General features: G+C 38.2%; 1 long non-coding RNA gene and 1 pseudogene across 16 annotated transcripts in view; one reads left to right on the plus strand and one right to left on the minus strand.

Annotated features, from left to right (window-relative positions):
- LOC115031543 (uncharacterized) overlaps window positions 1-23651 on the plus strand; it is a 513648-nt gene that overhangs the window by 410397 nt on the left and 79600 nt on the right. For 15 of the 16 annotated variants that reach the window (XR_015047929.1, XR_015047933.1, XR_015047920.1 and 12 more), the window contains one exon: window positions 21812-21876. The exons of the other annotated variant lie outside the window; for it this stretch is intronic. This is a non-coding gene — a long non-coding RNA (uncharacterized LOC115031543). The remainder of the gene's footprint in view (window positions 1-21811; window positions 21877-23651) is intronic. 16 annotated transcript variants of the gene reach the window in all.
- LOC110287765 (sorbitol dehydrogenase pseudogene) lies at window positions 6891-7895 on the minus strand (annotated as a pseudogene).

The raw sequence follows: 23651 nt of genomic DNA on the forward strand, positions 1-23651 counted from the left end.
CCCACGTCTGGCGCCACTTGACCCGTCCAGCAGGTCCAGTTATTCGAGGGTCTCGAGGGGACCTTCTCCTAAGAACCAAATGGGGGGATGTGGAGTTCAATATGTGCCTTCAGTTTTACCAATTTTTCTTTTACAAATGTGGATGCCATTTCTGTTTGGGGCATAGATGTTATAAATTGAGATATTATCTTGGTAGATTTTTTTTCTTTTTATGTGTTATGAAGAGTGCTTCCAGGCTTCTTTTGATTATTATTGCTTGAAGGTATATATATATATATATATATATATATATATATTAGAATGGCTACTTTAGCATGCTTCTTGAGTCCATTCACTTGGAAAATATTGCACCACACCTTACTCTGAAGTAGTGTCTTTCTCTACTATTCCTATTACTCTGCTAGTCTTTTCATGGTATCTGTGATTTACTGAATATTTTGTGTCAGGATTTTTTTTTTTTTTAGATTTAACAAGTTTTTGACTGATGTACCAATATCTTACATTCTATCTTGTATGCATAAGATGCTTTGTTCTATATCCAGTATTCTGTTTGTGACTCTTGCATATGTTGTTCCTATTCACTTATCTATGTTTTCCATCTCAAATGTTCCCTGAGTTTTTCTTTTCTTTACTGTTTCTATTTCCAGTTTCAGGTCATTCACAGTCTTACTTATTTCATTAACTGGTTTAATTGTATTTTCCTGTATAAATTTAAGGGATTTGTTTGTTTCATCTTTAAGGATCTCTACTTGTTTTATTTTTGTGGTTTTTTTTAAGAGATTTTTTTTTGTCTTTAAAGACCTCTATCACATTAATAAGATTGGCTTTATGGTGATTTTCTTATGCTTCATTTGAGTTAGGGTTTCCAGAGCTTGCTGTAGTAGAAAGTTAGCTGTGCTCTGAAGGTTTTATATTACCTTTGTCTTGTTCTCTGTGTTCTGAGGGTTTTTAGCCATCTGAATGGCTTTCATCACTGGTTAGTCCTATTGTATTAGGTAAGGGGATTGAGCTTAACCTCTCTAGTCCTGGTGTGTCAGTCCTCTGATGTGTATACATGGGATGTATGTTTCCTGAACACCAGGTTTCAATGGTTCGTGATCTCTTGGTCTGATGAAGGTGGATGGAGAAGTGGCAGGAGTGTGGAAGTCCAGCAGGGATACCAGACTGCTCAGGGAAGCTTGGGGTTCCCAGTGAATTCACTGGGCAAGTAAGATGAGTGGGTGAAGATAATGTAACCTATACAATTCAGGATCTGTAGGACTGATGAAAGTGGATGAAAAGGGCAGTAGGGTAATAACAGGATATCCACATTCTTTTTGATTCGAGTGGAATGAATCTATTTGCCATCTGATTTCTGAGTATCATGTAAACTAGCAAATTATAAACATAACAAATAAGAGTAAAATAACAAAATATCTCTGTATAATACTCAGCCAACAAGAATATGTTTTCAGAGTATATACAATATATTATTTATTAAGTTGATTTAAAAAAAAGACAGCAGCTTGAAAAAAAGTACTTCAACTATGTTAAAGAATATAAGCCTGATTTCTGCCCCAGTACAGGGGAATGCCAGGGACAAGAAGTGGGAGTGAGTGGGTAGGGGAGCATGGCAGGGGGAGGGTATAGGGTACATTTGGAATAGCATTTGAAATGTATATGAAGAAATATCTAATTAAAAAATTAAAAAAAATAATATAAGCCTTTATTTGCTATTAATAGAAATGCAAATATTATCACTTCATAAACAATTAGGATGTGATAACATTCCAAATGAAACTGACATACAGTTTCTGGTCTAAATGAATGAAAGAATACATTCCAGTCACAAGGGCCAATCATAAAAAGAGTCATTAATAGATTTAATAGAATCTGGACCCATCTAATCTACCAATTGGACAAATGAGATTAAGGATCATAAGACTAGTATACATATATAGAAGCAGTGAGAAGAGGTACACAGGTCTAAGCAGATAGCATCATCACAAAGTAATAATCAGGTAAATAGGGTTTTCTTTATTTAATAGAATAGCACCTTCCTTTCACTGTATGGCCTTAACTTAAGCAACTAGCATCCATTTGCAATGACAGACACAGAAACCTACCAATATTTTTCAGCCAACTCCATTTGCAATTTTCAAATTATTTAAATTACAGAAAGCTATCTAAAGGGAGTACATGGTGTTCTGCAAGAAAATGATTTTGATCTCATGAACATACATTAACTTTAGTAAAATTTTAAGAATTGTAAAAAAATAAATAAATAAAAAGAAAATGGTAGAATATCCTTTGGTGTGCTCCATTTCTATATTTTAGGAACTGCTGATTTAATCTTAATGTTATTTTTCAAATGTTCTCTGATCTTTATCTAAAGGAATTCCTTTAATAGGATCAATATATCATTCTTTACAGAAAATATCAATTTGTTTACTCACATAGACTAGTCTGTTGTTATTTTTCTTACAGAAGTTGGTATTCCCATAATAGCAAAATTTCATATAAGAGGATAATGCAGAAGCATTCTCTGAGGATTGAGGTATAACCCAAACAAATTTAGAATTTATCCAATGCAAGTGTATAGGTAAAGTTTCTGAGGCAAGATTGAACTGCGGGTGACTTCTGCACTGTGTTATGAAAAGGAATAGAAGCCAAGAATATGTATGTTGTAGGCACTGTTTGTTGTAGGCACAGTATAGTGTGGAGGAAGGAGTTGCCTCTCTAGGTCCATGCAGAGGCATCACTAGACACTGGTGTACTAGCACAATGATGGTATAGTATAGAATATAGTTTATTCAGGGCATGGGGACTGGAGTTGAGGAAGTAGAGGTAGGAAAAGAGAGAGAGAGAGAGAGAGAGAGGGAGAGGGAGAGGGAGAGGGAGAGGGAGGAGAGGGAGAGGGAGAGGGAGAGGGAGAGGGAGAGGGAGAGGGAGAGGGAGAGGGAGAGGGAGAGGGAGAGGGAGAGAGAGAGAGAGAGAGAGAGAGAGAGAGAGAGAGAGAGAGAGAGAGAGAGAGAGAGAGAGAGAGAATTAAAGGTAGAAAGACTGGCCATGAGCACATGAAGAGTGAGGATAGAGGGGAATGAAAATAGCAAAGGTAAGGAGGGAACAGGAGCAAGAGTGGAGGGGAGTGAAGAGAGAAAGAGAGAAAGAGAGTGAGAGATGAGGACTGGCAAGTAAACCATTTTATAGTGAGTCTGACATACCTTGCCTTTGCCAGATAACTGTGGTGCAGAGCAAAAACAAGATGGCAATGTTTCCCTATTTTGGTTTAATTTAAAAAGAGAAAATGGGAAGGGGGGGTAGGGGAATAGGAATATGGTCTTAGTGTTCTTTGCCTATTACTTGCTGACTTTGATGCAAGGTATCCCTGGGAAACCTAAGAATGTTAGTATGGGAATGTTGGTTCAGTCTTAGGAGACTTGTTTGATACCTTGATGTCCAGGGTGTATAGAACCATCTGTGGGTATATAGGAAGGAACATGTTCAGTAGTAGAAGCATCTGTGTCTGTGAGAGAAGATAAGAACATCTGTGGCTTGCATCTCTGGAGCTGTCCAGAATATAATGAACACCTGGACTTGACAAGATGCTGACTCATGTGCATATATAGGATAGGTTGAGAATGAATTTAAGTACTTTGGTATTTTTCCCTTAGGTATGTATATATTTGAAATCCTTAGGTTTTTATGGTTGTGAGTGAGGTGAGTCCCAATTCCAGGACCAGGAGAAGGATCGAACCCTCTAGAATAGGAACCCAGGCTACTGATTGCCAGATGTTCTTATCTGGATCAAATCCTTATGGTCTGTGAGAGAGAAGTCTGATTGGGTTTCATGTAGCTTATAAATTTAGACAGTGATAAATTTTGGCAAAAACACGAATAGTCATTAAGATAATCTTAGGGAAGATAAAAACCTTCATGCAGCAGAAATAGCAAGAAGCATTTTTTTTCTGTCTGTCTAGTAGCCAGAATATCCATAAATTTAGTATATCAAGGAAAAAGTTAAGTTTACATTTGAAATACAAAGTGTAGGACTCTGAAAGGCAGCCTGTTTTCTGGTTGCACTAGATTTAAACCCAGGAGACTCAGCAGATAACTGCAAGGGGCCGAATCCATTTGCATGCTGCACTACTAGACACCAGGCTCCTGATACAAGGTCTCAGCTCTCCATAATTCTGTGGCCACCAGTCACATAGGATAAAGCCCCAATTCCCTCCATAGGTAGAAGATGCATCTACAGATCACATAGCCTAAAGAAAGATCTCCAATTTAATGAGAAATCTAAAATCCTGAAGGGCTTAGCCAATTAAGCTCTCCTTCTCACTGAAAAAGATATGTAACTTCAGGCCTGCCCTGAGAATGTGGGTTACGGTTTCACTCCTCACAACTCTCCCCCATGACAATAAATGCCTGAAAACCGTGGACAGTATCTTCTCATTAGGATCCAACATTTTGGAGCAATGGAGCAGGTCTTTCTCTAAAGAGCTACATCTAACCTCCGACAGGAAACTTCACTGCACTATCTGCCAGGTCAGCTGACCAAGCAAGCTTGGAAAATCTCATACCTGGAGAACCTGCTCTCCTCCTCTCCTTTTCCATTTGGCCTCAAGCTACAGCCCGCCCATGGGCCCCTGCAACATTCAAAGCTCTTTGGAGACTATGAGCTGCCTCTTGGCAGTTTCCCTGGGGACCTCAAAGTGTGCCTCCTCAAGCCCTGAGCATGGTCATGCAGCTTCTCACAACCCCATGCCTGCCCAGCAGTCCTGTGCTGTGTCCACAATCAAACTTCACGGTCTCACATCACCCAGCATCCTGAGCACTGGGCTGGATGTGAGCCACAATATTAACCCACAACAAAGGAAATTCAAATCCTTGACCTTGTGCATATGATAGTTGATCATACAATATAGCAACAGAAAAATCTTATGACAATCATGGGAAATGTATATTTGAACTTGTGATTATACAGATGGATTGTTTACTGTAATGTTTACTGGCATTAGCATAGTTTATAGGAAGACTGTTGGTTAATGTTAGGAAAGTGGCATAGCAAGGAGAAGAAATATGAAGGATTTAGTCATTGTGAACTGAGTTTAGTTAAGAAAGTAACAAAAAGTTTTACTTGTGAAAGCTTACGTCTGAACTTGTGTATCATTTATTGTAAAGTCTGTATAAAATCTGGCAGTCTTAACAAGTTAATGAATTTACTACTGAGCAAATAAGTTTGCTTACCATTGGGTAAGGAGCAAGGTCTGTTTTTTACAGCTATCAAGCTAGTTATCTTAGCATTACATCTACTCAGAAATCTGTGAAGAATAAATTATAATCTTTAAGTCATATATTAGTTAAAATGACATGTTCATCTATAGTCCAATTACTAAGCAATTCCCAGGTCCCTGTTCTCTCCATGGCAACTAGGGAAGAATCAGACTGGCTATCAAGCCCTGAAAACAAATATATTTTTCCTGCCTCTGCCTCCTGGCCCCCACGGAGTAGATACACATGAAGTGAGAAACAGCACACATTGACATAGGCAATATAAGGCATTTGATTCTCAGAGTATCTTGTTTGTCCACAGTGTAGTCCAAGCCCTGGCAGTGAGAAAGACAATGGAGTAGTGTTTCTTAATGGTTGTCATACCACAATCCAGGTAGAAACTTTTCCCTGTGACCAATATCTTCTAATAGACCTTGGTACAGGGGTAACTGTTAGGCTGTAGTAGACTCTATCTGCCATAAACTTAAAGGTTATTACAAAACAGATTTTTTTCTGGTATCCAGCAACAATTTATTATGCGAATCAGCATAGGAAAGCTTAGGTTTTGGCTATGATCTTCTCCAGCAGAGTCTCTTTTTTTTTTTTTTTCTCATGCCACTTTCTTATAGCTGAAGAGGTGGATTACAGACTGCATCCTAAGTTATGTCACTGTTACTATGCACTCCTTGGTTATCTTAAGCTAACAAAGGGTGTGATTTGGACCCAAATATTATAAAGAAAAGACCTATGATGAAATGACACTGTGAAATCCATCTAACAGATACCACCAGCTTTACCCAGCTGAGAGGGGAGCATCGTCTGATAGCCAGAACTGAGTGGAATGGGATAATTTCCTGTGAGTGACTCTGGGAGAAGATTCTAATCCTGTGAATGGGATGAACAAGTCCTCCTCTTTCTCTCTTTTAAGGCAAGCTGGCAGGACAAGAACTTTAGGGGGAAATTTCTTGGTTGACTAGCAACCTGTACCTCTCCCAATCATGAATGAACCGTGTTGGGAAGGTGGGCTTCCACTTAACAAATGTAATGACAGAATAATTAGGAGATGAGGCAGAGGAAGTCTTTGGACAGAGTTGATTGCCCTTATGCTTTCCACATCTGGGGATTGTAAGCTAGTGTACTTCATCTGGGATTTGTCTTATTCTTCCAGATCAGTTCCTTGCCTGGATCCAGATGTTAAGTTCCTTTTCTTAATCCCCTCAAATAAATGAAACTTAGCTTGAGAAATACTGTGCTCTGAATAGCTGACGAAAAGTTCAGCCCTAGAGCCACTTCCATGTTAATGAAGCTGTTTCTTAATAAGTCAACCCCACTCTCAGACAACCACAAAGCAACATAGACAAAGGCATGCTTCGTCTCCTCACCCAAAGAAGGTACTAGACAACATGCATTCCCATGATATATCTGCCAGACTCTCTGTGCTAGACTTTCCTCAGTATAAGCATCTCATTCTGGCTACAAGGTGTCCCTACTTCTGTCCAACTCTTCTAAGGCTCTTGGCTTATGAGTTTATTATTTTTAACATTGAAAAGAAAGCTCTGCAATTAATGGCTTACCCTTCTAGACATTTAGATCTTAGATGCTGGGAGAGTGGGCTGAGGGCATGGATCAGTTTACATTTAGGTGTTCTGGCAACTGGGGACACACTTGATCATAACTTTCAGCCCCATTTTTGGCTGTTTCAAAGGTTTCAAATGCCTTGGCCAGAGGGAATTTGTGGGTAACTAAGGGCTTTACATTCAAACTCTTCAACACAAGCATGGAAATTGCCATCGACCATATGTTGCAGTGTCAAAACACTCCTTTGATATCCACCTCCCTCAGGGATATTTTTACTAGGGGTAAATTGATCATATTGGAGCCCATTCCCGTAATCACCAGATTAGGTGACATAGAAACCCATTTGGATGGAGAATTCTGCTCCTGTGCATTCAATGGTGACTTCCAGCTTGCTCCCCTGCAGAATTCCCACCTTACTGGCATATTCCTGAGGGGTCCCAACTTCCTTGCCTTTGATCAAGTGAGAAGCACATAAGTCAGTCATCACTACTTGATCAGCTCCCATTGCTTTGCCAACAAGCAAAATGACCATCCCAAGTGGCTCAGGTCTACACGCAGGACCTTGTTTGCCAGGAAAACTGAACCTCAATAGCAGGCATAGATCCCCACAGAGAGATTCAATAAGGGCCCCTTCTTCACAGGTGGCATTGTTAGAAAGCTTGTTGCAGAAGTCAACACAGTGCTTGTAGAATCTGGGGAGTTGGCACAAAAGAATATAGATGGTGTCAGGTTGTCTTCCCTAATCTGACAGTACTCATCTCCTTCTCATGGAATGCCAGGCTGGATGGTAACCCAATCTCCTGGTTTTAGATGTTTCACTGAAGCCCCTTCTTTGTAACTATTCCAGCAGCCTCATGCCCAAGCAACATTGGCTTTTTCATAACAAAATACCAAATTCGGCCATTCTCCCAGAGGTAAACATTTGAGCTTCTGATCCCCACTGGATGCATCTTTAGAAACACGTCGTTTGAGTCCAGATCAGGCATTTAGTAGTTCTCCAGGCGAATGTCTCCAGGACTGTGTACCACCTTGGACAGGTTCTTGCTTTTAGATGGCACTGTCATGAGGCTCTCTTGCTTCAAGTGTAGGCTAGACTTGTCAGGGAGCTGGTACTTCTACATACATCAGATTTCTGAAAATATTGATAGCAAGTCTATGGAGCTTATCTGACTTAGACAACTTGCATTTATTTAATTACTTATTTGACAATATATTTAGCAAATAAAGAGCACATAGTAACATAATGGTAGTAGCAAGGATAAGGATACACACACATACACACACACACACACACACACACACACACACACAAACACACATCAGTGATCTTTAATATTAATACTGTTTAGCTGATGTGGACCAGAATGAGAAGAACCCAGAAAGCTGACAACAGTGGTAGGAGCTGTATAAAACCTTAGCTGAACCAAGTACCAGGGAGGAAGAGTGTCACCCAGGAAGGTTTGAGTCTCTAGCATAGGCTGAATGTGTGATCATACGGGCAAACCTCTTACTCTTTGCAATGTAGTGTCTCAGACAGTGTGACAGCTGGGAGCAAATGGCTGTGGGAGTATAATCAAGGGGCTTCGGACAGATGTTGTCAGGTAAATCAGTCACTCAGCAGAAGAGTGTCCCAGGCAGAATTCAAAAGGGCAAGGTGACTGGTGAAGAGAAGCTTTTCCATGGCAGCAGAATGAAGAGGCACAGCAAGGCCAGGCCTTCCAGCCCAATTTCCTTCTCGATGCTGGAAGCCCAGGACCAGCCTGTCAGAAAATTTGTTGGGTGGGTAAGGGAAGCACCTGAAGTAGCTTTCTGTCTCTTAACAAATCAGAGGCAGTAACAGCTGGAAGATGTGCAGAGTGCAAGAGCTAGGAGGGTCAAGTAGCCACAGGAAATGAGTCTCTCAGCAGAACAGTGTTCCAGGCAAAATGGAGAAGTGCAGTGGGGTTGGTGAGGAGCTGTGTTTCTGCTGCAGCATCTGATAGGAGTGGCAAACCAGTATGGGGAGCAGAGCAAGAGCAGAGCAAACAGCTGATAATAAGGGAAGGAGGGGAAAATCATACGGAGCAACAGTAGGAGAGTTATTTTGAGACTTCCAGTTAAATGGCGACGTAGAGTTATTGCTTGCTGGGTACTATGACTCAGACCTAGAAATACCCCAGTATGTGAGGACAAGCCTGCAAAGACTAATACTTCAGATGATAATAGAGTTATTAATTACCCCTACAAGTCCTGAGGATAAAATTAGTAACTAGAGATTGACAGACAATACAGATCACCAGTGGTCAAGCTATTAACTTGGGGACTAGGCTCTAGGTCAATGCACCGAATAATGGTGCCTAAGATTTTGCAACATCAGGAAAGGGACTGCCTCAGACAAGAGAGAAAAATCTCACCTAAGAGAAAATATCCTAGAATGAAGCATTAGTGAGTCTTAAGTATTGCATGTCTGTCTTCAAGGACAGCAAAGTGGTGACCCCAAAATCTATAAATCTCCCTTGAGACTAGGCGATATTTACACTGACCAGCTTATTTGTTATCCAAAGTTTATGTGGATAGGTCTAACAAGTGATGGCTCTCCATGTAGCATCGGGGAACGTGAAACTTCAAGTGTCTAAATCCAAGTCATTTCGCACCATTGTTGTGTATTATAAAAGTTAAGAAGCTGGGCAGTGGTGGCACACACCTTTAATCCTAGCACTTGAGAGGCAGAGGCAGAGGCAGGTAGATTTCTGAGTTCAAGGCCTGGTCTACAAAGTGAGTTCTAGGACAGCCAGAGAAACTATACAGAGAAACCCTGTCTCGAAAAAAACAAAAGGAGGAGAAGAAGAAGAAGAAGAAGAAGAAGGAGAAGGAGAAGGAGAAGGAGAAGGAGAAGGAGAAGGAGAAGGAGAAGGAGAAGGAGAAGGAGAAGGAGAAGGAGAAGGAGAAGGAGAAGGAGAAGGAGAAGGAGAAGGAGAAGGAGAAGAGGAAGAGGAAGAGGAAGAGGAAGAGGAAGAGGAAGAGGAAGAGGAAGAAGAAGAGGAAGAAGAAGAGGAAGAGGAAGAGGAAGAGGAAGAGGAAGAGGAAGAAGAAGAGGAAGAAGAAGAGGAAGAAGAAGAGGAAGAAGAGGAAGAGGAAGAGGAAGAGGAAGAGGAAGAAGAAGAAGAAGAAGAAGAAGAAGAAGAAGAAGAAGAAGAAGAAGAAGAAGAAGAAGAAGAAGAAGAAGAAGAAGAAGAAGAAGAAGAAGAAGAAGGGAACAAATATGTTTGGTGTAGATATGGTAAGGTGGTTGGGTATGTGGTGCCTCTGCAAACCCATGCTGATGCATTCCTTTGCTCTGGGTTACCAGATAGTATATCACAAGATAGTATAGTATAATATAGTATAGTATAGAATAGTATAATATAGTATAGTATAGTATAGTATAGTATAGTATAGTATAGTATAGTACAGATCTCATTCAGGGAATTGGGTGGGGAGTTCAGGGGGATGTAAATACAGAGAAAAGCAGAGAGAGTGGGAGGGAGAGACTATAATAGTATAAGAGTAGAGGCCTACCATAAGCATTGGGAAAGAGAGGGGAGGGGAATGGGGAAAGAAAAGGTAATGAGCAGGAACTAGTGGAGAAGTGCAAGACCAAGAGAGCAGAAGACTGAGGAGGGGGAAAGCAGCCCCTCTTCTACTGAGTCAGTCATATCTGCCTCTTGCCAGGTAACTGAGGGGCAAAGCCTAGATAAAATGCCAACAACTCCCATTTAATGTAATTCCTTTGTAGTTTTACTTTGGGGTTTACACTAGTTATATTATTATGATAGCTTAAAGGACCACAAATAAAATATTCCTGTACACCTGTCTCACTTTTCAAAGGGAGATTTGATATTGCAGATGAGGTATTTTGTATTAGTCTGTACATGCTCCTGTAATAGAGAAGTAAAAATAGATCAGCTTGCTTATTTCATAGAGCAATAAAACAAAGGAAGTTAAAGTGTGGATAATTATGAATAATAAAAATAACATATGATTTCTCACAAAATATGTTGTAGTTCCTATAAAATGGAATCAGAACAGAATGTGAATATGATTTTTAGACTATTAGAGACACAAATATTTCAGAAGATCAGGATGCCTCACGTTCTATTTTGACTGACCATTGTGTAATTTCTGTGATCCTACTTCTGTGCTTATAAAGATGAACTGGTTAAAACACACACACACACACAATCACAAACACACACACACACACACACACACATACACACACACACACACACAGTTAGAGAGTCCCTAAGTTTTATGGGTTAAACTTGCACTGGTCCTTTGAATGTTAAGGACAGAATCTGGTTTTATTTTTCAAATTATTAAAATAGAATTTACAACAATATGTACATTTTGATATCATCTTTCCCCTTAGAAAGAAGTGGGGTCAGCAGTTAGTGAGAGAGATAGATGAAAATTGGGAGTATACATGAAATAATATTTACAATTCAAATGTGTTAATGCAATAATAATTACGTCCCTGTCATTTGATGGATCTACTTAAATACTTAGACATATAGACATTTTCATGCCATGCTTAATAAAAATCGCTCTGAGATGCAAGGAGGAAGACCTGCTGTACAGTGTCATATGTAAATGCAAATCAAAAATCATAAATTGACCTATACTCTAGGTTACATATTGCCTCATATCTTAAAAAAAAAAAAAGATTTCTATCAATACTGCACTAGAACCTATATTTTAATGTTTTCTCCATTGTTCCCAATGAAAACCACTAATAGCTGCCCTTTTTCACCTTCAGGGAGTTATTTTTAAATTACATAAAACATCTTTTTCTACAAATACACTGTATTTTAGAATGGCCAACACAAATGATAACAACAAAGAGTACAATATATTTCAAAAGATTAAACCTGCTGAAAAGAAAAAAGATACAAAAATTGTATAGAAGACCGTAAAAAGGTTGAAATTTTTTTATCTGTTATTTTGAAAATATTTTATTGAAAATCATTTAACATTTCATAATTTAGTTTGTCTGAATGGTTTATTAGGAGTTAAAAAGTAATTCAATATTTCTTTTCTCCCAGTTTAATTGGGTTTTCTTTCAAACAGTTAAGTTTAGAAAGTGAAGAAAACCACTTAGGAGATAGAAGTTTTATAAAGTATTTGAAAAGAAAAAAAAATCACATGATTCATGAGGAATCCTAATACTGTCATATTTACCATCAGTGGGACTGATGAAGGTGAAGCACCCTTCACCGTGCTTATTGTTATTTTTAAGGAAAAAAACAACAACAGCAACAAACACAAAAATAATATGACACTTGTGATGTATAAAGAAAGGGATTTAGGGTTATGTACAGCAAACCAGAATTCATTACTGAAGCTGAGTGATAGCATTCAAATGATCTGGCACTTAAATTTTACTTCTGAGTTGAAATTTACAGCAATTGATGACTGGTTCATGGAACATAGGGGCTCTATTACATAAAGAATATTTAGGAATACATTAATAAGGTGTCGTAACTCTAGTTCAGTAGCTTACTCCATTCCCCACATTCTGATGACAATATTCTGGACTCAGAGTCTGGTGAAAGTGCTCTTAGTGCCTCTAGTATTTATACTGTATTTTATTTTATTTTATTTTATTTTATTTTATTTTATTTTATTTTATCACCGAGGTAGCAGGGATACAAAGGAAGTAAACATCAAAATCTACAAATATATATTTGGCTTCATAAAACAATAGGATTGAGAAAAATATCCTTTACACTGAAAAAATTTGGTTACCATGAAGTTAGCCACCCAATCAGATCATAGTCCCTGAGTTGGCTGTTCGTTTCAAATTTTGTAACTATTGTTCTTCCAAAATATTTGTGATACAAAAGGACTCTAAAAGTTTATATATGCTATTGGATGGATCAGAGGGCCCCCAATGGAGGAGCTAGAGAAAGTACCCAAGGAGCTAAAGTGATCTGCAATCCTATAGGTGGAACAACAATATGAATTAACCAGTACCCCCGGAGCTCATGTCTCTAGCTGCATATGAATCAGAAGATGGCTTAGTCACCCATCAGTGGAAAGAGAGGCCCATTGGTCGTGCAAACTTTATCTGCCTCAGTACAGGGGAACAACAGGGCCAAGAAGTGGGAGTGGGTGGGTGGGAGAGTGGGTGGAGCAGGGTGTGGGGGACTTTTGGGATAGCATTGGAAATGTAAATGAAATAAATGCCCAATTAAAAAAAAATCTTATATGTGCACTGATATGCCAATAGTCACCACAGGTAGTCATTTTCGCTATTTTTGCAATGAATAGGGTAGTAGTTCTTCTGAAAGTGGGGGGAGGGGCTAGTTTCATTTGGACTACTGATATAGTATTTTTATCAAGGGTCATGCACTTTCTTCTGTAACTCCTTCTCAGTTAAACTTAGGATGTCATTATCAGGACACAGGAGGTAGGAACACTGGTCAAAGGCCACAAGAAGATTGAGACAATGTGGCCAGGGTCATAGGAAGCATCTTCTTCACTGACACATTCTAAATAGATACCTCGCAACCACATTAGCTGGGATAGGTTACATCAAATTTCAGCCACTCTGGTTTTGTAGGACCGTATAGGGTGGATGTAGTACAGACCATTTTAGAGCAGTTTTAGTCCATAGCTGATTTCTCCATGGTGCCTGACAGTCGAACAGAAATCTTTTAAAACACATATAAACAAGGAGAGAAGGCAAAGATGCAGTACTTAGTGGAAAATCTGTAACTTCTGGGTATGTTTGAAATTTTCACTCCTTGTTCTTAGTATTTCCGAAAGTAGAAGTAGTACTGACACTAGTAGATGATGATTTGCACTCACAAACACACAGAGAGAGAGAGAGAGAGAGAGAGAGAGAGAGAGAGAGAGAGAGAGAGAGAGAGAGAGAGAGAGAGAGAGAGAGAGAGAGAGAACCTTAGAAATAGGCAGTAATTGTATAAGCTTAGACTTATGATTGACAGTAGTACTTATCTACAGTCCAATTCCTTATGATCTGTAACAGGTCAAACAAACAATTCACAGATTTTTTTCCTTATGTTGTTATATTACACAACAATTACTGTAATGCATTCTATTAATTAATTATATAGACTGATCACCATTCACCTCCTGGTCTGCCTTCTACTCCCTCCCCATCTTCCTTTCCTCCCCTGTCTCAAATAGGATGTCACCATCCCCTCATCCCACCCCACCCTACCACACCTCAGCATAAAAGTATTTTTTTTATAATTTAGCATTACTACAATTCATTACATGTACTTAAATTCTCATTGTAAAAGTCTAGTTGGGTGGGGGAAGGGGGGTTGTAGACAGGGAATGGAGAGGAGTTATAGGATATTGAGGAGTCGGAGGATGGACTAGAGGGGAATAAAATCTGGAGTGCAAAAAATAGATAAATAAAAGACAAAAAAGGTAAGCTAACAATTGACTATAAGTTGTTGAAATAGAATAATGACTTTGAGTAATAGCAAAGGAAGATTTTTTCAACCATTCTTTCTTCTATCCAAAATGCTGGGAAAAAAAAACATATATATAAAATGAACAGAGTTATTTTAGCAGAATGAGAAGGATTTTAACGTTTTAACGCTATACTTAAATCACAAGTAAGGAAAATTTTATAACTTGAGCTTCTGACTATACTCCTACTCAGAGCTTTATCACTGGAAGAAAATATCTAACTCCACTGATTAAAGTTCACACCTGAAATTCCTTTTTCAGATCCTATGATTTGGATAAATCTTTTTTTTCTATTTTTATTTAGATATTTTCTTTGTATTCATTTCAAATTTCAAATGCTATCCTGAAAGTTCCCTATACCCTCCGCCGGCCCTGCTCCCCTACCCACCCACTCCTGTTTCTTGGCCCTTGCATTCCCCTGTACTGGGACATATAAAGTTTGCAAGACCTAGGGGCTCTCTTCCCAGTGATGGCTGACTAGGCCATCTTCTGCTACATATGCAGCTAGAGACATGAGCTCCGGGAGTACTGGTTAGTTCATGTCATTGTTCCACCTATGGATTGCAGAACCCTTAAGCTCCTTGGGTGCTTTCTCTAGCTTCTCCATTGGGGGCCCTGTGTTCCAACTTATAGATGACTGTGAATCTCAATAACCCCTTTTCCCCAGTCTGATCATTTTTCATGACATACAAAAGGATGATTACAGAGAGTAGTCATTGGCAAGCAACTCCTGTAAATAAGGGAATAGTGAAAGGTGAAATTTTAGATAACTATAGCAGCATGATATCTGGAGCAGATTTTTTTTATCTGAGCAACTTCTGGATTTTTTTTTTTTAGGTATTTTCCTCAATTACATTTCCAATGCTATCCAAAAAGTCCCCAATACACTCCCCGCCCCAGTCCCCCACCCACCCACCCCCAACCCTTGGCCCTGGCATTCCCCTGTACTGGGGCATATAAAGTTGGCAAGTCCAATGGGCCTCTCTTTCCAGTGATGGCCCACTAGGCCATCTTTTGTTACAAATGCAGCTAGAGTCAAGAGCTCTGGGGTACTGGTTAGTTCATAATAATGTTCCACCTATGGGGTTGCAGTTCCTTTTATCTCCGAGGGTACTTTCTCTAGCTCCTCCATTGGGGGCCCTGTGATCCATCCAATAGCTGACTGTGAGCAACAACTTCTGTGTTTGCTAGGCCCCGGCATTGTCTCACAAGAGACAGCTATATCTGGGTCCTTTCAGCAAAATCTTGCTAGTGTATGCAATGGTGTCAGCGTTTGGAAGCTGATTATGGGATGGATCCCTGGATATGGCAGTCTTTAGATGGTCCATCCTTTCTTCACAGCTCCAAACTTTATCTTTGTAACTCTTTCCATGGGTGTTTTGTTCCCAATTCCAAGAAGGGGCACAGTGTCCACACTTTGGTTTTCGTTCTTCTTGAGTTTCATGCGTTTAACAAACTGTATCTTATATCTTGGGTATTCTAAGTTTTTGGGCTAATATCCACTTATCAGTGAGTATATATTGTGTGAGTTCCTTTGTGAATATGTTACCTCACTCAGGATGATGCCCTCCAGATCCATCCATTTGGCTAGGAATTTCATAAATTCATTCCTTTTAATAGCTGAGTAGTACTCCATTGTGTAAATGTACCACATTTTCTGTATCCATTCCTCTGTTTAGGGGCATCTGGGTTCTTTCCAGCTTCTGGCTATTATAAATAAGGCTGCTATGAACATAGTGGAGCATGTGTCCTTCTTACCGGTTGGAACATCTTCTGGATATATGCCCAGGAGAGGTATTGCTGGATCCTCTGATAGTATTATGTCCAGTTTTCTGAGGAACAGCCAAACTGATTTCCAGAGTGGTTGTACCAGCTTTCAATCCCACCAACAATGAAGGAGTGTTCCTCTTTCTCCACATCCTTGCCAGCATCTGCTGTCACCTGAATTTTTGATCTTAGCCATTCTGACTGGTGTGAGGTGGAATCTCAGGGTTGTTTTGATTTGCATTTCCCTGATGATTAAGGATTTTGAACATTTTTTTCAGGTGCTTCTCTGCCATTCGATATTCCTCAGGTGAGAATTCTTTGTTCAGTTCTGAGCCCCATTTTTTAACGGGGTTATTTGATTTCCTGGAGTCCACCTTCTTGAGTTCCTTATATATATTGGATATTAGTCCCCTATCTGATTTAGGATAGGCAAAGATCCTTTCCCAATCTGTTGGTGGTCTTTTTGTCTTATTGACGGTGTCTTTTGCCTTGCAGAAGCTTTGCAACTTTATGAGGTCCCATTTATCGATTCTCGGTCTTACAGCGCAAGCCTTTGCTGTTCTATTCAGGAATTTTTCCCCTGTACCCATATCTTCAAGGTTTTTCCCTACTTTCTCCTCTATAAGTTTCATTGTCTCTGGTTTTATGTGGAGTTCCTTAATCCACTTAGATTTGACCTTGGTACAAGGAGATAGGAATGGATCAATTCGCATTCTTCTACATGATAACCACCAGTTGTGCCAGCACCATTTGTTGAAAATGCTGTCTTTTTTCCACTGGATGGTTTTTGCTCCCTTGTCAAAGATCAAGTGACCATAGGTATGTGGGTTGATCTCAGGGTCTTCAATTCTGTTCCATTGGTCTACTTGTCTGTCTATATACCAGTACCATGCAGTTTTTAACACAAGTGTTCTGTAGTACAGCTTTAGGTCAGGCATGGTGATTCCACCAGAGGTTCTTTTATCCTTGAGAAGAGTTTTTGCTATCCTAGGTTTTTTGTTGTTCCAGATGAATTTGCAGATTGCCCTTTCTAATTCGTTGAAGAATTGAGTTGGAATTTTGATGGGGATTGCATTGAATCTGTAGAATGCTCTTGGTAAGATAGCCATTTTTACAATGTTGATCCTGCCAATCCATGAGCATGGGAGGTCTTTCCATCTTCTGAGATCTTCTTTAATTTCTTTCTTCAGGGAATTGAAGATCTTGTCATACAGATCTTTCACTTCCTTAGTTAGAGTCACGCCAAGGTATTTTATATTGTTTGTGACTATTGAGAAGGGTGTTGTTTCCCTAATTTCCTTCTCTGCCTGTTTATCATTTGTGTACAGAAAGGCCATTGACATGCTTGAGTTAATTTTATATCCAGCTACTTCACCAAAGCTATTTATCAGGCTTAGGAGTTCTCTGGTGGAATTTTTAGGGTCACTTATGTATACTATCATATCATCTGCAAAAAGCGATATTTCGACTTCTTCTTTTCCGATTTGTATCCCCTTGATCTCCTTTTGTTGTCTAATTGCTCTGGCTAGGACTTCAAGTACAATGTTGAATAGGTAGGGAGAGAGTGGGCAGCCTTGTCTAGTCCCTGATTTTACTGGGATTGCTTCCAGCTTCTTACCATTTACTTTGATGTTGGCTACTGGTTTGCTGTATATTGCTTTTATCATGGTTAGGTATGGGCCTTGAATTCCTGATCTTTCCAAGACTTTTACCATGAATGGGTGTTGGAATTTGTCAAATGCTTTTTCAGCATCTAACGAGATGATCATGTGGTTTTTGTCTTTGAGTTTGTTTATATAATGGATTACATTGATGGATTTTCGTATATTGAACCATCCTTGCATCCCTGGGATGAAACCTACTTGGTCAGGATGGATGATTGTTTTGATGTGTTCTTGAATTCGGTTAGCAAGAACTTTACTGAGGATTTTTGCATCAATAATCATAAGGGAAATTGGTCTGAAGTTCTCTATTTTTGTTGGGTCTTTATGTGGTTTAGGTATCAGAGTAATTGTGGCTTCATAGAATGAGTTGGGTAGAGTACCTTCTGATTCTATTTTGTGGAATAGTTTGAGAAGAACTGGGATTAGTTCTTCTTTGAAGGTTTGATAGAACTCTGCACTAAACCAATCTGGTCCTGGGCTTTTCTTGGTTGGGAGACTATTAATGACTGCTTCTATTTCTTTAGGGGATATACGGCTGTTTAGATCATTAACCTGATCTTGATTTAACTTTGGTACCTGGTATCTGTCTAGAAACTTGTCCATTTCGTCCAGGTTCTCCAGTTTTGTTGAGTATAGCCTTTTGTAGAAGGATCTGATGGTGTTTTGGATTTCTTCAGGGTCTGCTGTTATGTCTCCCTTTTCATTTCTGATTTTGTTAATTAGAATACTTTCCCTATGCCCTCTGGTGAGTCTGGCTAAGGGTTTATCTATCTTGTTGATTTTCTCAAAGAACCAGCTCCTCGATTGGTTGATTCTTTGAATTGTTCTTCTTGTTTCCACTTGGTTGATTTCACCCCTGAGTTTGATTATTTCTTGCCGTCTACTCCTCTTGGGTGAATTTGCTTCCTTTCATTCTAGAGCTTTTAGGTGTGTTGTCAAGCTGCTAATGTGTGCTCTCTCTAGTTTCTTTTTAGAGGCACTCAGAGCTATGAGTTTTCCTCTTAGAAATGCTTTCAATGTGTCCCATAAGTTTGGGTATGTTGTGGCTTCATTTTCATTAAACTCCAGACAGTCCTTAATTTCTTTCTTTATTCCTTCCTTGACCAAGGAATCATTGAGAAGAGTGTTGTTTAGTTTCCACGTGTGTGTTGGCTTTCTATTATTTATTTTGTTATTGAAGATCAGTCTTAGTCCATGGTGATCTTATAGGATGCATGGGACAATTTCAATATTTTTGTATATGTTGAGGCTTGTTTTGTGACCAATTATGTGGTCAATTTTGGAGAAGGTACCGTGAGGTGCTGAGAAGAAGGTATATCCTTTTGTTTTAGGATAAAATGTTCTGTAGATATCTGTCAGATCCATTTGTTTCATAACCTCTGTTAGTTTCACTGTGTCCCTGTTTAGTTTCTGCTTCCATGATCTGTCCATTGGTGAAAGTGGTGTGTTGAAGACTTCCACTATTATTGTGTGAGGTGCAATGTGTGCTTTGAGCTTTACTAAAGTATCTTTAATGAATGAGGCTGCCCTTGTATTTGGAGCATAGATATTCAGAGTTGATAGTTCCTCTTGGAGGATTTTACCTTTGATGAGAATGAAGTGCCCTTCCTTGTCTTTTTTGATGACTTTGGGTTGGAAGTCAATCTTATCAGATATTATAATGGCTACTCCAGATTGTTTCTTCCTACCATTTGCTTGGAAAATTGTTTTCCAGCCTTTCATTCTGAGGTAGTGTCTATCTTTTTATCTGAGATGAGTTTCCTGTAAGCAGCAAAATGTTGGGTCCTGTTTCTGTAGCCAGCCTGTTAGTCTATGTCTTTTAATTGGGGGAGTTGAGTCCATTGATATTAAGAGATATTATGGAGAAGTAATTGTTGCTTCCTTTTATTTTTGTTGTTAGAGTTGGTGTTCTGTTCTTGTGACTGTCTTCTTTTAGGTTTGTTGAGGAATTACCTTCTTGCTTTTTCTAGGACGTGGTTTCCTTCCTTGTATTGGTTTTTTTCTGTTATTATCCTTTGAATTGGCTGGATTCGTGGAAAGATAATGTGTGAATTTGTTTTTGTTGTGGAATACTTTGGTTTCTCCATCTATGGTAATTGAGAGTTTGGCTGGGTATAGTAGCCTGGGCTGGAAATTTTGTTCTTTTAGTTTCTGTATAACATCTGTCCAGGCCCTTCTGGCTTTCATAGTCTCTGGTGAAAAATCCGGTGTAATTCTGATAGGCTTGCCTTTATATGTTACTTGACCTTTTTTCCTTACTGCTTTTAGTAATCTATCTTTATTTAGTGCATTTGTTGTTCTGATTATTATGTGTCGGAAGGAATTTTTTTTCTCGTCCAGTCTATTTGGAGTTCTGTAAGCTTTTTTATGTTCATGAGCATCTCTTTCTTTAGGTTTGGGAAGTTTTCTTCTATAATGTGGTTGAAGATATTTGCTGGTCCTTTGAGTTGAAAATCTTCATTCTCATCTACTCCTATTATCCGTAGGTTTGTGCTTCTCATTTTGTCCTGGATTTCCTGGATGTTTTGAGTTAGGATCCTTTTGGATTTTGTATTTTCTTTGATTGTCGTGCTGATGTTCTCTATGGAGTCTTCTGCACCTGAGATTCTCTCTTCCATCTCTTGTATTCTGTTGCTGATGCTCGCATCTATGGTTCCAGATTTCTTTCCTAGGGTTTCTATCTGGAGCAGATTTTTACAATGTAATTTTTATCTGTTTAAAGTGAAACCTGTGACCTAAATAAACCATTTTGTTTGTTTGCCTTTCTCTTCAGGGGACCTAGAAACTCTAGAAAAACTGAAACAAACAAACAAACATACAAAAAGGAAATCCAGGACCTGTTTTACATATGAAACTTCCTGAGTAGGCAGCAATTGCTGAAATGATAAGGCTAAAATTAGTCATAAACATCAAATTTCTGACAGAATAATTTGAACGGGAAGTCTATACAAAATATTCCTTTTATCAAGTGAAATAAGATAGTTTTCCACTATCTGAACATTGTTTTCTTAAATTGCAACAAAAGAAAGCATCAGGTTTAAGTGTCTAGACCAAGAAGATCTGAGAGATTGTCCTGACATAAAAAGAAAAACAAACAAACAAACAAAAAATAATAAAACAAAACAACTAAGAGACTGGACCACCATTATGAGGCATCTAGGTATCTAGAGGAAAAGGACAATTTTGTCTAATAGTTACCAGTACCACAATACTGGTGGCATCCTCTTCTTTCAAAATGTTCAGAGAACTGCTGCAAGGAACTGAAATTGTTAACTATTAAAGAGTCTTATTTTTGGATTTTTTATTTTGGCATTTTTTTCTTCATTAGGCACTTTACTGCAATGGTTAGCAGATCTCTGTTATTTCCAAAGAGTTTTGAATGCCATCAATTAAGAATACCTCATTTTAAACCAACTTTATTTGTCTTAGTTTTTGCTTGAGATTAAATCTTGAAAACATCTACAGAAGATGAAATAAAGCTTTTCCCAATTAGTAAATTACTTATGTAACTGATATAACTGAAAGCATAGTTCTAATAACACTAACAAATTTAGTCTTTTTTAAGGTACCTGACCATTAATTGTCTTGACATAATTCTCTTTATAAGTTTATACTTTGGGCTTTATAAAATTAGAATTTTACAGCTTTCACATTACTAAGTTTTAAACTTATATTATGATTTGGAGATTGAACATCAAAAATAAAATATTAAACCATGAGTAGGGTCCACACAGTGTGTAGAATATTTATTTTTTGATTTTTTATAGTACACATTTACAGGATATCACAGATTTTTTGTATAAATCAATTTCTTTAAATAGCTGTAACATAAACAAAGATAGCAAAGGCAACATGTTAAACATACATCTTGAAGTCAGTTTGCAATAGCCTGACTAGAACTAAGGAATTTATAACAATTTATCAAACATCTCCATTTATCCAACTTATGATATTCCTTCTCTAAAATTTTGCAAGTTCCTCTTCCACCAAGTCGTTTCCTTTCATCTGCACCTAAGAATGTCTTATTGTCCTTTTGTAGGTGATATTCAAAGATCCTCTCTTGTTCTTACCCTCTCCTTCAGCTCTTTTTGTGTTTGTGGAATATGGAATGGATATCCTATACTTTCTGGCTGAGATCCACTTCTCAGTGAGTATACACTATGCATATTCTTTTGCATCCAGGTGACCTCTGTAAGTATGAAATTTTCTAGTTCCATCTATCTGCCTGAAAAATTCATGATGTCTTTTTTTGTTAAATAACTTAGAGTATTCTATTATGTAAGTTAACCTCATTTTGCGTATGTATTCTTCAGGTGAGGGCACTCTGGTTTGTGGAAATTATGAATGAAAGAACTATTAGTATATTGGAGCAAGTATTATTGTCCTACAGTGCAGCATCTTTTGCGTATATGCTCAGGAGTATTACAGTTAGATCATCAGGTAGAACAATATCCAATTTTTTTAAGAAACCACCAGATTGTTATCCACAGTGGTTGTAGATATGAGTAATCAACCAAGGACATCAAGCACTCTCCTTCAAGGAAATATGAAGGGAATTTAAAGAATGAGTTAGATAAACATAAAATCCTGTAGCATTACAGACAGGACACCATCAGTACTTAGCCTAATTAAACTAAATAATAATTTCTACTGGACAATACACAGGCTGTATTCAGGAACCATGTTAAAAAATACTTGAAAACTGTGGTATTGTGCCTCTTGTATATAAATACTATCCAGATATTCACCAATTTTTTGATGGTGTTACACCAATAGCAAAATTCAATATTTATTAACTGAATAGATGGACATGCTGTTTTTAGGTAAGTCATGCCTCTGTAAATGCAATACTGCTATTTTGCATATTCTTGATGATAGTCACTTCTGGCATGATTTGAAAATACATCACTCCATTTGCTGAAATGTCTTTCTACAGGCTATGATTTCTCCATTTCTTTCTTAATGGCTATTTGTTTGTTTGTTTGTTTGTTTGTTTGTTTGTTTGTTTGTTTTTGTTTGTTTTTGTTTTTTGTCTTTGTGTTACTATGTTTATCAGTGATTAGAAATGGGATAACATGGGGAAAATTGTGGATCAAAAAATATTATGAATATATCAGTTGCAATGTTTTGTCTTTCTAGGGTCATTTCAGCAGAGTAGATGCAGGAAACTATCACCTACATGATAGTTTTCATCCACCAATCTGCTAGCCACTGGAAAATATTTCTATAACAAGCTGTCTCCTTTTATTTATGGGTAACTTTACCTGTTGGAATATATATCATTTTTTTCTTTGTGTTCTTCTAAGCATCAGGGCTTGATCAACTTTGAATGACAAGCAAATTAAAGGATAGTCTCATGTATGTAACGTGAGTTTGAGTGGACAATGTAGCTCAGATGGAAAGTACTGCGTATTTTGGGAACTTTTGTAAATTTCTTTAACATAACAGGATCAAGGAACCAGTTTATTGTATAAAGCTATTTATTGTATATAACAAGAAGGCAGGATTATGGTATATGAAAGGGTATGCATGCTCATATACTCTAAGAATATCTCTGTATTGCAGCATATCCCAACTGCAGGCATCTAATGATTTGAAACCTGTGGCCAATTGTTTCTATGCACACTGTCAACATCCCCATGGAAGTTGCAATACCACCTAGCCTTACATGGCAAAAAGATATATAAATACAGTGCATCAGCTTATTAGGTTATTTTACATTGCCATGGCCATAAAAAACAAGAAACATACTTGTATAATTTAATAATCTCACATAGGATTTCTATTGACTTCTTGTTGTTTTTGTGGTAAGATAAACATGAGTGTTCATACATACATATGTTAACATGGCTTTTAAGGGTTTAAGACCTTGACAGCTGTCATCCTATACTCCCTTTATTAATTCTATAATTTTTAGTTTCT

The sequence above is a fragment of the Mus caroli genome, unplaced genomic scaffold (genome assembly GCF_978045245.1).
Source record: "Mus caroli unplaced genomic scaffold, Mus_caroli_1 scaffold_8, whole genome shotgun sequence".
NCBI lineage: Eukaryota > Metazoa > Chordata > Mammalia > Rodentia > Muridae > Mus > Mus caroli.